The sequence below is a fragment of the Podarcis raffonei genome, chromosome 2, assembly GCF_027172205.1.
Source record: "Podarcis raffonei isolate rPodRaf1 chromosome 2, rPodRaf1.pri, whole genome shotgun sequence".
NCBI classification, from domain to species: Eukaryota; Metazoa; Chordata; class Lepidosauria; order Squamata; family Lacertidae; genus Podarcis; species Podarcis raffonei.
This window is the reverse complement of record NC_070603.1, coordinates 4,069,212-4,082,692: the sequence shown is the minus strand read 5'-3', so window position 1 is coordinate 4,082,692 and position 13,481 is coordinate 4,069,212.

The following is a 13,481-nucleotide window of genomic DNA, read 5'->3' as shown; positions in this document are numbered from 1 at the left end:
TACTCCTGCCAACCTAGCAGTTCGAAAGCATATCAAAGTGCAAGTAGATAAATAGGTACCGCTCCAGCGGGAAGGTAAACGGCATTTTCGTGTGCTGCTCTAAGCGGCTTAGTCATGCTGGCCACATGACCATTGTCTGCGGACAAATGCCGGCTCCCTCGGCCTATAGAGCGAGAAGAGCGCACAACCCCAGAATCGTTCACGACTGGACTTAACGGTCAGGGGTCCCTTTAGCTTTACCTTTACAAGTTGTTTTGACTTAGCAAGGCCTTCAAGGTGGTTCATGGTTAAAATCCTAACTTTATAAACCCCAAACCATCACAAAACAGCTGGAAATAATTACCAATTAAACGAAAGCAGAACAAAAACCAACAAAATACAGTGGTACCTCAGGTTACATACACTTCAGGTTACATATGCTTCAGGTTACAGACTCTGCTAACCTAGAAATAGTGCTTCAGGTTAAGAACTTTGCTTCAGGATGAGAACAGAAATCGTGATCTGGTGGCGTGGCAGCAGCGGGAGGCCCTATTAGCTAAAGTGGTGCTTCAGGTTAAGAACAGTTTCGGGTTAAGAACGGACCTCCAGAAGGAATTTAGTACTTAACCTGAGGTACCACTGTAGATTAAAATACAGTAAGGCCGAATGAATACAACATAACAGCAGCGAGAAGAAGAAGAAAGGGAATGGTTCAATTAACCATCTCTTAAAACCCTGCAGACCCAAATGGATCTTAATCACATTTTTCTAAGGGTGAGGCGTATTGATTTTAATTCTGTGTGAACGTCACAGATTCTGTGGAAAGTGTTCTCTAAGCATTGTCAATGATTTTATTTTATTTATGGGGTTTGAGAATCATAATGACCATGGTGGTTGGAACAAAGTATAAGATTTTAGTATTAATATCTCCTCTTTTAGAAGTCTGAAGGGAGCTCAGTGGAATAGAGAAAGTGCCACAACATGGTTACCACAACCAAGAAATGTAGGAAGCTTCCTTATACCTTGACAGACTATTGAATCTTCTGGCTGAGTCCTTCCCAAACTGACTGGCAGGGATTCTCAAAGTCTGAGATGAGGGTCTTTTCCAGGCCTACCTGAAGAAACCAGGAATTGAACCTGGAACATCCTGCATGCAAAGCATGGGCTCTACTATTATCTCAAAGCTACTGCTTTTCCCTTCTCACCCTTGGTTGGCAAAACAAGGTTTACATTTAGTAAAATCAAGAGGTAAATAAACAAAGTGCTGCTGCTCTGTAATATGGCCACCAATTGAGGCTACTCGTGGTAAAGGATCAGGGTGCGAGACTTTTGTTGATTGTGCAATGCCTGGAAGCAAGGCAGAGTAAATGTTGTACCATGGGTAGGCAAACTAAGGCCGGGGGGGCCAGATCTGGCCCAATCGCCTTCTCAATCCGGCCCACGGACAGTCCGGGAATCAGGATGTTTTTACATGAGTAGAATGTGCACTTTTATTTAAAATGCATCTCTGGGTTATTTGTAAGGCCTGCCTGGTGTTTTTACATGAGTAGAATGTGTGCTTTTATTTAAAATGCATCTCTGGGTTATTGTGGGGCATAGGAATTCGTTCACCCCCCCCCCAAAAAAATAGTCCGGCCACCCACAAGGACTGAGGGACAGTGGACCGGCTCCCTGCTGAAAAATTTTGCCGACCCCTGTTGTAAACTAATCCCAGATTCTTTGAGCACCTTCCTGCAATGCTCTGAGTAGCCAGTCACCATCTCTCGGCCTAACCCAACTCCACAGGGTTGCTGTGAGGGTGATGTGGGCTGGGAAGGGGGTGGAGATGATCTACTACATTGCCCTGAGCTCCTTGGAAGAAGGGAGAGATTAAAAAATAAAATGCAATGGAACAATAAATAAACTAGTTAACTTGTACTGTCTGATTTTTCTCCAGGTAAGGAGGCACCCCTTGGATGCCAATTAACATTTCCTGTTGAGCCAGATATATTAATTTCTACTAGCTTCTGCCAAGAGTCTAGGCTGGAGAGGATCCCATCTTCTTATCTCCTGGCTGCCACACCAAGAAAGATAATAATAATAATAATAATAATAATAATAATAATAATAATGATGTCACTCCTAAAGCTTGCATTTCTCCAGTGCTACTTTGTTAAATCCTGTATTGCTGTTGCTAGTAGGAGGCCTAGTCAACGGCAAGCCTTGTGGGCCACATCTGGCTGCCCAAGCAAGATCTGCTGGTCTTGGTGCAGCGGAAGCTTTACCTCCACTTTCACTCACAGAAATGTTTCTGAGTTATAAAAAGAGGGTCCACATCACCTTTTGGATTGTAGATCAAATGTCTCGCCTGTTTGCCCAAACGGGTGTTCACCAAAGCAGCAAAGTCCTTCTTTCTATATGGCAGCAACTGTATTATGGAGCACATGAAAGGAGACCAGGCTCAACCCTTGCAAATGTATTCTTTTTTTTTAAGGTGCTTATTGAATTTTCTCAGAAAAAGCAGTAGACAGGAAGGAAAATGCATTTTGAAAAACAACCAACAACAGACCTTATTGTGTTTCAGTAATACATACAAGAGGATCTGAACTAAACACATAATGCATCTGTGTTTGCAAGCAGTTGCCCCATATATAACACACATTTTTGAAAGTTTACTTTTACTAATGTATGCATTTTCATGCATATTCTGGTGCACAAAAAATATACATTTTTGTGCATGTGATAGGGTTGGAGAATTGCATTGAAAAATTCAGATACGCGTGAATTTCAAAGGATAGCTGTGTTTCAGTCTGCAGGTTGTTTCAGGGAATGCAATGAGACAGGTTTGTACTCAAATGTGAGAGACTTTTTCTCCCATCCCTAATCCTGAGTCAGACCCCCTGGTCCGTCTGACCTAGTATCAACCACTCCAGCCACCAGCTGATGTCTAAGGACTCGGGCTTAGAAAGCTGCCGTCCAAGACTTCCTACCTGAGAGAGAGCCCAGGAGAGCCCAGGGACCATCTTAGACATGCCAGCCACATGCTCCAATCCCTGAGCAATGGCCCCTCTCCAAAGGGTGTGGAAGCCTTGCTCTTCTGGTTTGGGAGTGTTATAGGAAAAGGTCTTGATGGAGGCTGGCTGAGCCCCTCTTGGTGTTGTTTGCCTTTTCAATTTCTCCTTCCTCCATCACTTTGAAAATTAGATCAGGAGAGGCACTCAGAGTGAATTTACCTAGATTCCAAAGGCAGAGCACCTTACACATTCCAAACAGGAGGTCAGGTGGAGGGAGGGGCGAGGAGGGAGTGCGGCAGAAGGATGGCAACCCTTGCATGCCAAGTAGCCACCAAGTATTCTCATTCTGGAGGAAGGGGCTGGGTTGCGCCCTCTTCAGAGACCTTTTGGCAGCTGGAAATATATGCACTCCCATGATTAACTCCTTCCCTGTGTCTGGTGGGTTTCTTAAGCACTTCATTTGTATGGGACGCAGACACGCGGTCGCCTGGTGCTGTTTATTATCATAATGCTTCATGAAAAATTAACCAGTATGTGTGTGTAGGGGTGGGGGAGGATGGAGATTGCTGGAGTCCGCCACGCTGCCTAGGGAAGGGATGCGACTTTGATCTTGGATGGGATGGGGAGGGAACATGGAGCACTCAAGGACCCAAAGGGATCCTTTCTCGGTGGGGGTAGGAGCAGGAAATCTTCTAGTGCAGCAAAGGGCAAGCAGCCCCAGGGGCAGTGGAGAAAAGGATTCAGAAAAGCTAGTTCTGTGGAAAATGTGCAAGTTGGAAAAATGACAAAGAGAAGAAGAAGAAGGAGGAGCTGAAAGTTTGAACAAGCTGTGCAAGCTTCAGCTTCTGGTTTAGAAGAATTGCACTCACCTATGCTGTGCAACACTTGAAGTGAAATGTGCAAAGCTGAGGCAGGCTCTTGCCAAATATGTAATGGCTTTGCGTGATGTCATGCATAGTGCACAGCCTTTTTATTTTTAGGAGGGCTAATCCTCCAAGACAAGGTCCATTTAGTAATAGGAATGCTTCAGGTTGACAAAGTGTCTGTTTTGCAGAACCTGTGTACAGGGAATAACTTCTATGGACCATTTGCCATGCTGCTGCTGTTGCTGCTGCTGCAGTACGAGGCCTGATCCAGCATCAGGCACTTGGTAAGATGAGCTGGCAGCCTCCCAGAGGTTGTAGTTTATTAAAGGACTCTCCTGAGATGGCCAAAGTCTTGGAGCCTCAGCTTCAGGATCTGTCCTTCCAGTGAGCACTCAGGGCTGATTTCCTTAAGAATGGATGCGTTTGATCTTCTTGCAGTCCATGGGACTCTCAAGAGTCTCCTCCAGCACCAGAATTCAAAAGCATCAATTCTTTGGCGATCAGCCTTCTTTATGGTCCAGCTCTCACTTCCATACATCATTACTGGGAAAACCAGAGCTTTAACTATACAGACCTTTGTTGGTAAGGTGATGTCTCTGCTTTTTGAGTGCTCACTGGAAGGACAGATCCTGAAGCTGAGGCTCCAAGACTTTGGCCACCTCATGAGAAGAGAAGACCCCCTGGAAAAGACCCTGATGTTGGGAAAGATGGAGGGCACAAGGAGAAGGGGACAATAGAGGACGAGATGGTGGGACAGTGTTCTCGAAGCTACCAGCATGAGTTTGACTGGCGTGCTCTGGTCCAGGGGTCACGAATAGTTGGACACGACTAAATGACTAAACAACAACAACTCTCAGCACCCTTAACAAATGACAGTTCCCAGGATTCTATTCAAAGAAAAGTGGGGTATAAATATAATGTTTTTACAATAAGCAATAATTTTATTTTTAAAATTATAATTGTTTAAACCAAACAAGGAGCACTGCCCACTCTTTCCATGCATTTCCCTAGCTCCTCTTACCTCTCTCCCTACATGATGTTTACATTTTAAAATGGTAAAAACAGAAATTGATTGTAAATTATCTGATACCAGTTCCCTTGATAAATAAAATATTCATCCGCACTAACAACTAATATGCTGCTGGTCTGGAATAATTTCAGATAGGGCAATTCTGGTGTACCATATGAGCCTAACTAGGTTCTATAATCTGAGGTCAAAGTACTAGACACTTGGAGGGTCTGCGATTATTTAGTCAGTGTATTATTGCCATCAGCAGGGAGTACCCAAGTCTTGGGTTGAATGATGGCCACCACATTAGCAGATACTTGGGTACTCCCTGCTGATGGCAATAACACACTGACTAAATAATCGCAGACCCTCCAAGTGTCCCTATTTTCCAGAATTTTTCCAGAAGCCCTCCCCTTTTCTGATTTTACAGAAGCCCTCCCCTTTTCTGATTTGATCCCAGAATGTCCCGCTTTTCCTTAGGATGTCCCTATTTTCATGGGAGAAATGTTGGAGGGTATGGAGCTAGCCAACCCCTGAGCCATCTGAAGGCAGCCCTGTATAGGGAAGGTTTTTTTAATGTTTAATGTTTTATTATGTTTTATATATGTTAGAAGCCACCCAGAGTGGCAACCCAGTGAGATGGGTGGGGTATAAATAGTAAAGTTATTATTATTATGGAATGGACATCCCTATTTTCATCAGAAAAATGTTGGAGTGCATGTAATTGACAATCTGCTGTTCTTTAAATGGCACCCTCAAATCTGTCACGCGAGACAGGCCAACTCGACTTGCTTAATGGTATGGCTCTTGTTGCCATTAGTGTATTTGCTTACTAGAAGGAATGTCCTGCCCAGCTGAGCTATTGACTGTTTTCCTTGTTGGGAGTTGACATAACTTAAAACAGGAGCCAGCATGAGCCTAGCTGCCCAATTTCCCCACATTCTTCATGCAAATAGCACATGGTCACACCACAAGTAGCACATGTATGATGAATTGCCTTTTCCCATCCCTGCACACAAGTTTAGAGAAACCTGTTTTCCTTTAAAACACTGCTTGTACTTTTAAACTTTTTAATAATACAAAATGACATTCAAAAAAACCCCAAACCAGCTTTTGTGACACCCGCAATCCTGCTCTGACATCACAGCCCTCCTGCCAATCAGCACAATACATAACCAGTTTCTGCTCCATAGTGTCATGACACCCAGCTGATCCTGGAGAAAGCTTGGGGGAATGTCAGAAGTGTAGTGACTGAACTTATTAACAGAGTGCAGTGACTCCTGTTTTTAACTCTCCCCTTGATCTTTCATACAGCAGAGTGTCTCCTCTCATCTCAGCAGAGCTGACTGGAAGCTTCCTCTTCCCCCACCGTGGTGTGGGAATCCCTCCTGTGGATCAACTCGTGAAAGCAGTAAAGCTCTACCATGGACCCAGTGTGGTAGAACAAGCTCACCTGAGTACTTCGATGAGAACCTTTTGTGCTAGGTAGGAAGTATAAAGGCATCAGGGGGGAAACCAAGGGAGAAGGATGAAAGATTCGCTCTCCTCTCTTGGTCCCCATCTGGCTCCCATTGCCTTATGTTCCACATCTTCTGAATTCCAGTTAAACTGGGACAGGGACAGGGAACCTCTGGGCCTCTGAATGTCATTGGACTCCAGCGCCTATCAGCCTCACTTTTATAGCGCATGTTTCCTAAGGTAGACATTTTTGTATGCAGTTTTGCTTTAACATACACATTTTTGAAAAACAATTCCCCACTAACACATTGCATTTTTGTATGTTATTTTGAACTGATAGATACCATTTTACACCTGTATATGCATTTTTGTATGCCTTTACCTGGGTGGAGAAGTACATTTCAAAATTTGCAAAGTCGGTGGCTATGTTTTGCTTTGCATCTTGTTTTGGAAAATGTGGATTAGGGAAGTTCACCTTTAAATGTGAACTGAATCAACCCCCCCCCCATAAGACATTGGAGACCTTGTGTGCAGCCTCGGTCAGACCTCCAAGAAAGGACAGTGTTGTGGGGTTTGCTCTTCCGAAACACAGTAAACCAATTCGAGAGAGTTCTGATGAGAGTGTCAAATATAATCAAGGTTTTAGGGTGCAATGTCTAGGAAGAGAGGCTGAGAGTCCTGGGCAGTTCGAAAATGCAATCATGAGAAGGAAGGACAAAAGCCCAGTGGACTTACATTGCAATAAGAGATAAAATTCAAAGCAAAACCAGGGTTTCAACCACATGCTTTGATTTGTATTCTTAAGCACATCCCTATGCATAGTTACGCAGAAGTCCCACTGCATTGGTGGGGTTTGCTCTCAGGTAAGCACCGGGTGGGGAGTGCAGCCCTAATCTCCTTGCCCATTTATGTTTTAACCCTTTTATGACTGGCAGTTGCCTTTTCAGGTGATGGATTCACATACTGGAGAAAGAAAGTTGGGACAAGCAGAAAATTGAGGAGCAAGAGATGTGCAGTGAGAGTGACACCACTGGCAACCAGTGAGGGAGACTGTCCCATCCACTGTCTACTGGGAGTGCCCCTCCATTACTTTATGGACATATATATTGATTGCCTAAGCATTTAGCAGGATCTACCCAAATGTTCTTTGGAGGTTTTTCTCTGCAATCTTGAGGACTATACGTACTTACCAAAAGAAGAAGAAGAAGGCTAAGTACTATTGCTATGAACTCGTCATATTGAGTGATAGCCAATATAGCCAATCATAGAGATTTAAGTACTTAGGGTGGAATTCAGTAGCAAGCACACTGTTGCAGATGGTCCATCAGCACAAACATTTCTGCTTGCCTGAGGGAATGATCCCCCCTCTTCTAGGAGTTATCAAGACCACCCTAGAACCAGTTTGGGGGGAGGCATGGGGTATGTGGAGGAGAGGAAGGGAAAAGCCCCACTGTGTTAGCAGAAGTCCTTGCATGGGCACAGACTAGCGGGCCCAGTTGAGTCTAGCCCTTAAGTCCATTGATTTAAACAGTCACCGAAGTATTACTCAGCGTAGACCCACTGAAATGAATGAGCATGACTAAGCTAGGTCCATGAATGACTATGAGTAAGACCTAGCTGAATACCACCCAGTGGGGTTTCTCTCACTAACGGAGCAATCCAACCCACCCCATTAAAAAGTGTAAAATGCAGTAGTGTTGTGTGCACACCAGCACCGGCGCCGGGTATAGGGGGTGCAAGGGGCTCCAGCCCCCCCAAAAGTTGAGGGGCCCGACATGCACCGTCGGGCGCCCTCCGCGCATCCCAGCCCCACCCCGGAGTCGGGAGGTGGCTGGGATGAGTGAGGGCGAAGATCGCCCTCCATGCGCCCCATCCCCATCCTCCTCCTGCCTGCCGGGTGGCGTCACGTGGCGCCCATGTGGGGGGCAAGTCGGTGCCCCTGCGCAGCAGTGTCTCCTGTGCACACAAGGATCCTTCTCTTTTAGCCTTGACTTGCAGCCATGCTTGTCCCAAAGGCGGGCTGCTCCTCTTTCAAGTCCTCGGAGGCCCCTTTCCGCCCAGGTGCTGCAGCCCCCTCCCAAAGGCAGGGGCGCAGAGCCGCCAGGCCGACTGCAGCGTCGGGCCCCCCCGTCCCAGGATGAAGGGGCGTCGTGGGTGGGAAGGAGCAACTCCGCAACCTTCCTTCCCCTTCGCGGTGACGGCGTCTCCGTTCAACCTGGCTGCGCCTGCCTGTCAGGAGGAGAAAGGACACGCGGAGCCACCAGAAAGGCGAGCAAGTCGGACGGCTAAGTGACAGGCACCCCCAGGAAAGCCTGCGGGGGGATTTCAGCCTGGCTGACAGGCACCCAGACCTTTGCTACAACAGCTGTGGAGATCGGCATTAGCAAGTCAAACAAGAGACACCAAGTAGGGAGGACAGGCAAAGACAGGCGGGTGGAGGAGATGGAGGTGCCAGGACAAAACTCAGGGTGCGGGTGGCAGATGGCTGGCGCAGAGAGCTTAGGAGATGGTCAGAAGCAGGATCCCTCCAAGGAAAGCTCCCGCAGAGGCATAGATTGGAGGGCGGGAGGAAGAGTGTCCTACGGGGTTAGAGCGCCAAACTAGGATCAGGGAGACTTGGGTTAAAATTCGTATTCATCCATGCAGCTCCCTGGGTGACCTTGGGCCGGTCGCAATATCATTCCACCCTACCGCACAGAGTTGGTGCGAAGATAAAAGAGGAATGGGGAAGAACCTTGCATGCTACCCTGAGCTTCTTGGAGGAAGGGCGGGTGGGTTATAAATGTTTAAATCTGTCAGTTGCAGTGTTTGCCCTGCCACAAGGATATTGAACGAATCTCGGATGGCCCTCACCTATGTTATTTCACCACAGCATCAAGCTGGAGGAAATTATTGGCAGACTTCTGAATACTACCTGCAAATAAAGAAATTAATTTAAAACTCTCCACCAAATTTTGCAACCAAGTGCTGAACTCTCTGACCTGTATGAATTATGCCAACAGAGCAAATCTGCATGATTTCTCATCAGCCACTGCTGCTTTGTTTAATTTCTAGTGCTCTTTATGGGTAGGACACTGGAGCCCCCGTTACTGAAAATCTCATTCAGCCATCTTCCAGGCTTCTGAGATTTCATCAAATATTGCTCACATACTTTCAAGATCAGCTTTGCTGCCATCATGACTAGAAACTTGCGTGCTCTCTCTTTTCCAAATGAAAGCAGACATTTATTAAGAAGTTGAATTTATACACCCACTACTACATCCTGCACTCCGCATTTCTGCAGAATTGCGGACTGCATAGTTCTGTTTATTCAGCATCCCCTAGAGATTCAGCAACATATCCTTCCCTCTTGTGGTTTCCAGATGAGAGAAAAGACTCTTGCTGACCTTGAATCTCTGAGAATGAACAAAAATCTGGCAACTTAAAAGAAATGTGGTACTGTTTTGTGGTGCAAGAGAGGTCCCAAAATGGGTTTCTGATGCAGCCCATCCAGGAGAGATGGGCAGGCAATGGATTAGCAGTGTGGTCCAGGGTGAGAAAATGGGTACAAAACAGATTATTTTCCAATCAGTGATAAAGCAGGAAGCGGTTCCTGCAGAAATAAATGGATCAAGAAGAGCATATGATTCTACATCAGGAGAAGAAACATAGCAGTGAACTTGCTTGCAAATAATAGCTACACAGAGCAGCCTCCTTCATCCAACCTTGTGCTTCCCAGATGGTTGTTGGGACTCCAGCTCCCATCAGCTCCAGCCAGTGTGGCCAATAGCCAGGGGTGATGGGAGTTGGGTCACAGGCTGGGGGAGGCTGTTTTAGAGAATACTTTAGGGACACCCCCAAACTAAAACAGAAAACCTCAAAGAGGCAAACTTTCAGCACAACCCTCATCTCAGAATATGCTTCCAACTCATACCAAAGAATAAAATAAAACCATGATTAACGGGTTTTCTCAGGACAGTGGAGGGTATCTGTGCTGTATCATGGTGGAAATGCTCTGCAGGGAGGGGGGACAAAAATGGGGGGGTCCAAGGAGGGTCAGTTGAGGGGGAGTGAAAAACAGCTCTATTTTCACCTGAGGAATGTTGGAGGGTATGCCATCTCCTTTGGAGACATTCTCATCATTTCTGGCTCCTTGTTAATGAAGTCAGGCTGCAAATACCATCACATAAAGACACAACAACACATCTCATCTCTCCCTGTTTGGTCTCTGGAGGCCTAGCCCATTCCTGACTCAAACCATTTTGCAGAATCCCCACCCCTGCTTCCCAGTGCACCCTCTGCCCACCCCCACCCCCGCAAAATGTCAAATGTGCAATTAAGCAGGTTGACGCACAGGTCGTCCTTTGTGCTTCTCCCGAACGCCGTGGTGACAGGGAGGAGCAGACTTCCCCGCTGTATTAGGGAGTTTGTTTTTTGATGGGTTTCTCCTTCTCTACCCCCCTTTTGTCTGTGCACCTTCAGTAAACACTCAATTAGGACCATACTACTGTACCTGTCTCCCAGTCGCTGCTGGTAATTATGTAGGTTTTCGATGTCAGCGCGGCAGGGAAGTGCTATTAGAGCTAATTAAAGTGTCTCCCAAGCTCACTGAGTCCTGAACTTGTGCAGCTGTATCTGGTGGCATTTTGTGAGCAGCTGCAAACACTGTCGGTCCCATCATCCCTCTGCCTGTACCCCCCACCCCCACCAACACAGGTGTCACAAGCTGCTCAAAGAGAAAAAGCCTTAGGAAGTTGCTTCCCACCCACCACCCACCCCCAGCTGGGAAAAAGGTGCACAGGGAGAGCTCAATAGTTCAATAGATAATGCACCATTTTAAAACTTGACAGCACTGTGGGATGGTAGTCAAAGGACGGGGGCTGCCTGGTACTAGGCCTCAAAGGAAGAGATCCTAGAAAGGTTTTGCTTGTGGGAAACAAGGGGCTCCCACCTTCAGTCAGTAGCACCAGCTCTAGGGGGATACAATGAGATGAACAAGCAGCAGGCTCAGAAGCCAGAGCCAGACAGAGGATCCTAAGTTTAAGAACCTCTGGTTCTTTAACTAACTAACTAACTAACTAACTAACTAACTAACTAACTACTTTTTCCACACAGCTCATTATTAATGTGCATGTGTGTGCTGGGTGTGTGTGTGTATTTGTTACCACAAGATGTAGCAAAGGCCAATAGTCTGTAACAAAGCTTAAAGAAAGGTGGGTGGATGGGTGGCAGGGCCTGAAAAGCAGAGAAGCTTTTTAGGCAGCCCCTGCATGATCAGAAATCTGACACAGCAGCAGAGGCATTCCTGAGGGCCAGACAGCCTGCAACATCCCCCCTGGCAATGTCTGGGAAAATGGCAGCCTCTCCTCCACACCTGAAAGGTGGCACTTGGTCCTGGATCTTAGGCAAGTCACTTTATTTGGTGTTTTTGTAAAATAATAATAATATGGCAACCCTAGATAAGGCGAGATTTATCCCTCTGCCTCTTGGAATGGTCCTAATCCAGATGGGATCCCCATATCACCAACTATTTGTGTGGAAAACTAATTGGAGAGGAGAGCTTTCCCCCACATTGCAAATTGCAGTTGCAGGAAGTCCATTCTGGATTAGTACTACAATGGGGAATGAAGGGTTAAAGTCTTGACCCCACCCATTATGCACACATGAGGGTCCCAATTAGGGATGGTTGAATCTGTCAATTCTGGTTCCTCTCATTTCCCCAGGTTTAAGTTCAATTGCTCCACATTTCCACATCAGTTTGTGATTAAAAAAAAAATCATGAAAATTCAGCAGCATTTTAGTGCAAATTTCTCCTAATGCACACGTTTGTTTGCAAGTTTACTTAACAGAACATTCTTGCAAAGCAAATTCCACTAATATAATGCATTTCTGTACAGTAAGCCTGCATGTGGCTTTTTTTTAAAAAAAAGCGGAATGTGGGCAGGGTTCGAGGAAAAATGTCCTTGGCCTTCCCACCCGCCACTGAACCCAATGTGGGTAATTTGTGGGTAATGTGCTGTTTCCTCTAGGAATGGGGGAGGTATCTAACCCTAACCCTTTTTTAAATTAATGGAGAATTTAACTTGGACCAAAGCACAGTTATCTATCAAAATTTTCACTTTTAAGAATTTCGCAATGCCATTTTCCAGCTAAGTAATGTGTGCAAAAATGCATATGCTAGGGTAAAGTGTGCATATATTAATGAAGATAGCATGAAAAATGTATGGGCTCGACTTCCGGGTTGGCACCTCCGGCAATGGCGGAGCTCCTCCGATCGGGAGGAACTTGCTGCGTGGAAATCAGGGTCTGACCGCCACGGCGAAGGCGGAGACCCATGGAAATCACAGGCGGGAGAAGCTTGTGAACCTGGGATTCGGCTGGCACCTTTTGCGCCTCCCCTACTCGCGGGGAAACCCTGTTTTGGAGATCCGGAGCGACGTGGGGTGAGTGGCGCGGTGCTTCGAATTGACTGCTTCTTTCATGGAGTGAAGCCGCATTGCTGTTGCCGGAGAGCGCTGACTTTTTCCTGTGGACAATTGGACTTGAAACAACTACCCGTGAGTAGAACGGAAAATTGGATCTTTAAATACCTTAATTTGGCACCGAAATGGGAAGGTTTTAAACAGGAAGTCCGCCTTCCTCTTTTGTAAATAGATTGAAGCAAAGACGTTACAAGCTAAAGTCTTGAAAAGCCTTTGGCAAAGGATTAAATCTCCATCGGTTAAAATTATCAAACCTCCCTTGGAAGCAGGAGAAGAGGGGGGAAATTTTGGACCTAGCGAGCCTGCAGGAGAGAGTCAAAAATCAAATTACCACTGCTCTGAACCTGGAAACGGGCTGCCAGAAAGAGTGACATTTTGGGAGAGTTCATTGACTGTGAACAGAACGTATTTGACAGCTAGCTAAATAAGAGAAATATACTGTTTCCATTGTCCTCTTCTGCGTTTAAAAAGGAGGAAAAGTAACTGAAAATTGAAACTATCTTTATTGCTTGAGTTGTGCTTGAAAGGATTGATACAAGTGGAGACTGTTTCCCTCTAGAGGGAGCTTTTGAAACTGTTATAGGAGTGGAACTGGGGAATCTCCAGCTGCAAGATAAGAAATTGTGAGAACCAGGGATTGACCTTGGACCATTTAAAAATGTTGACAGGAGAAGCCATAGTGACTGCATTATGTAAGATAAGCTATTCACTGGAA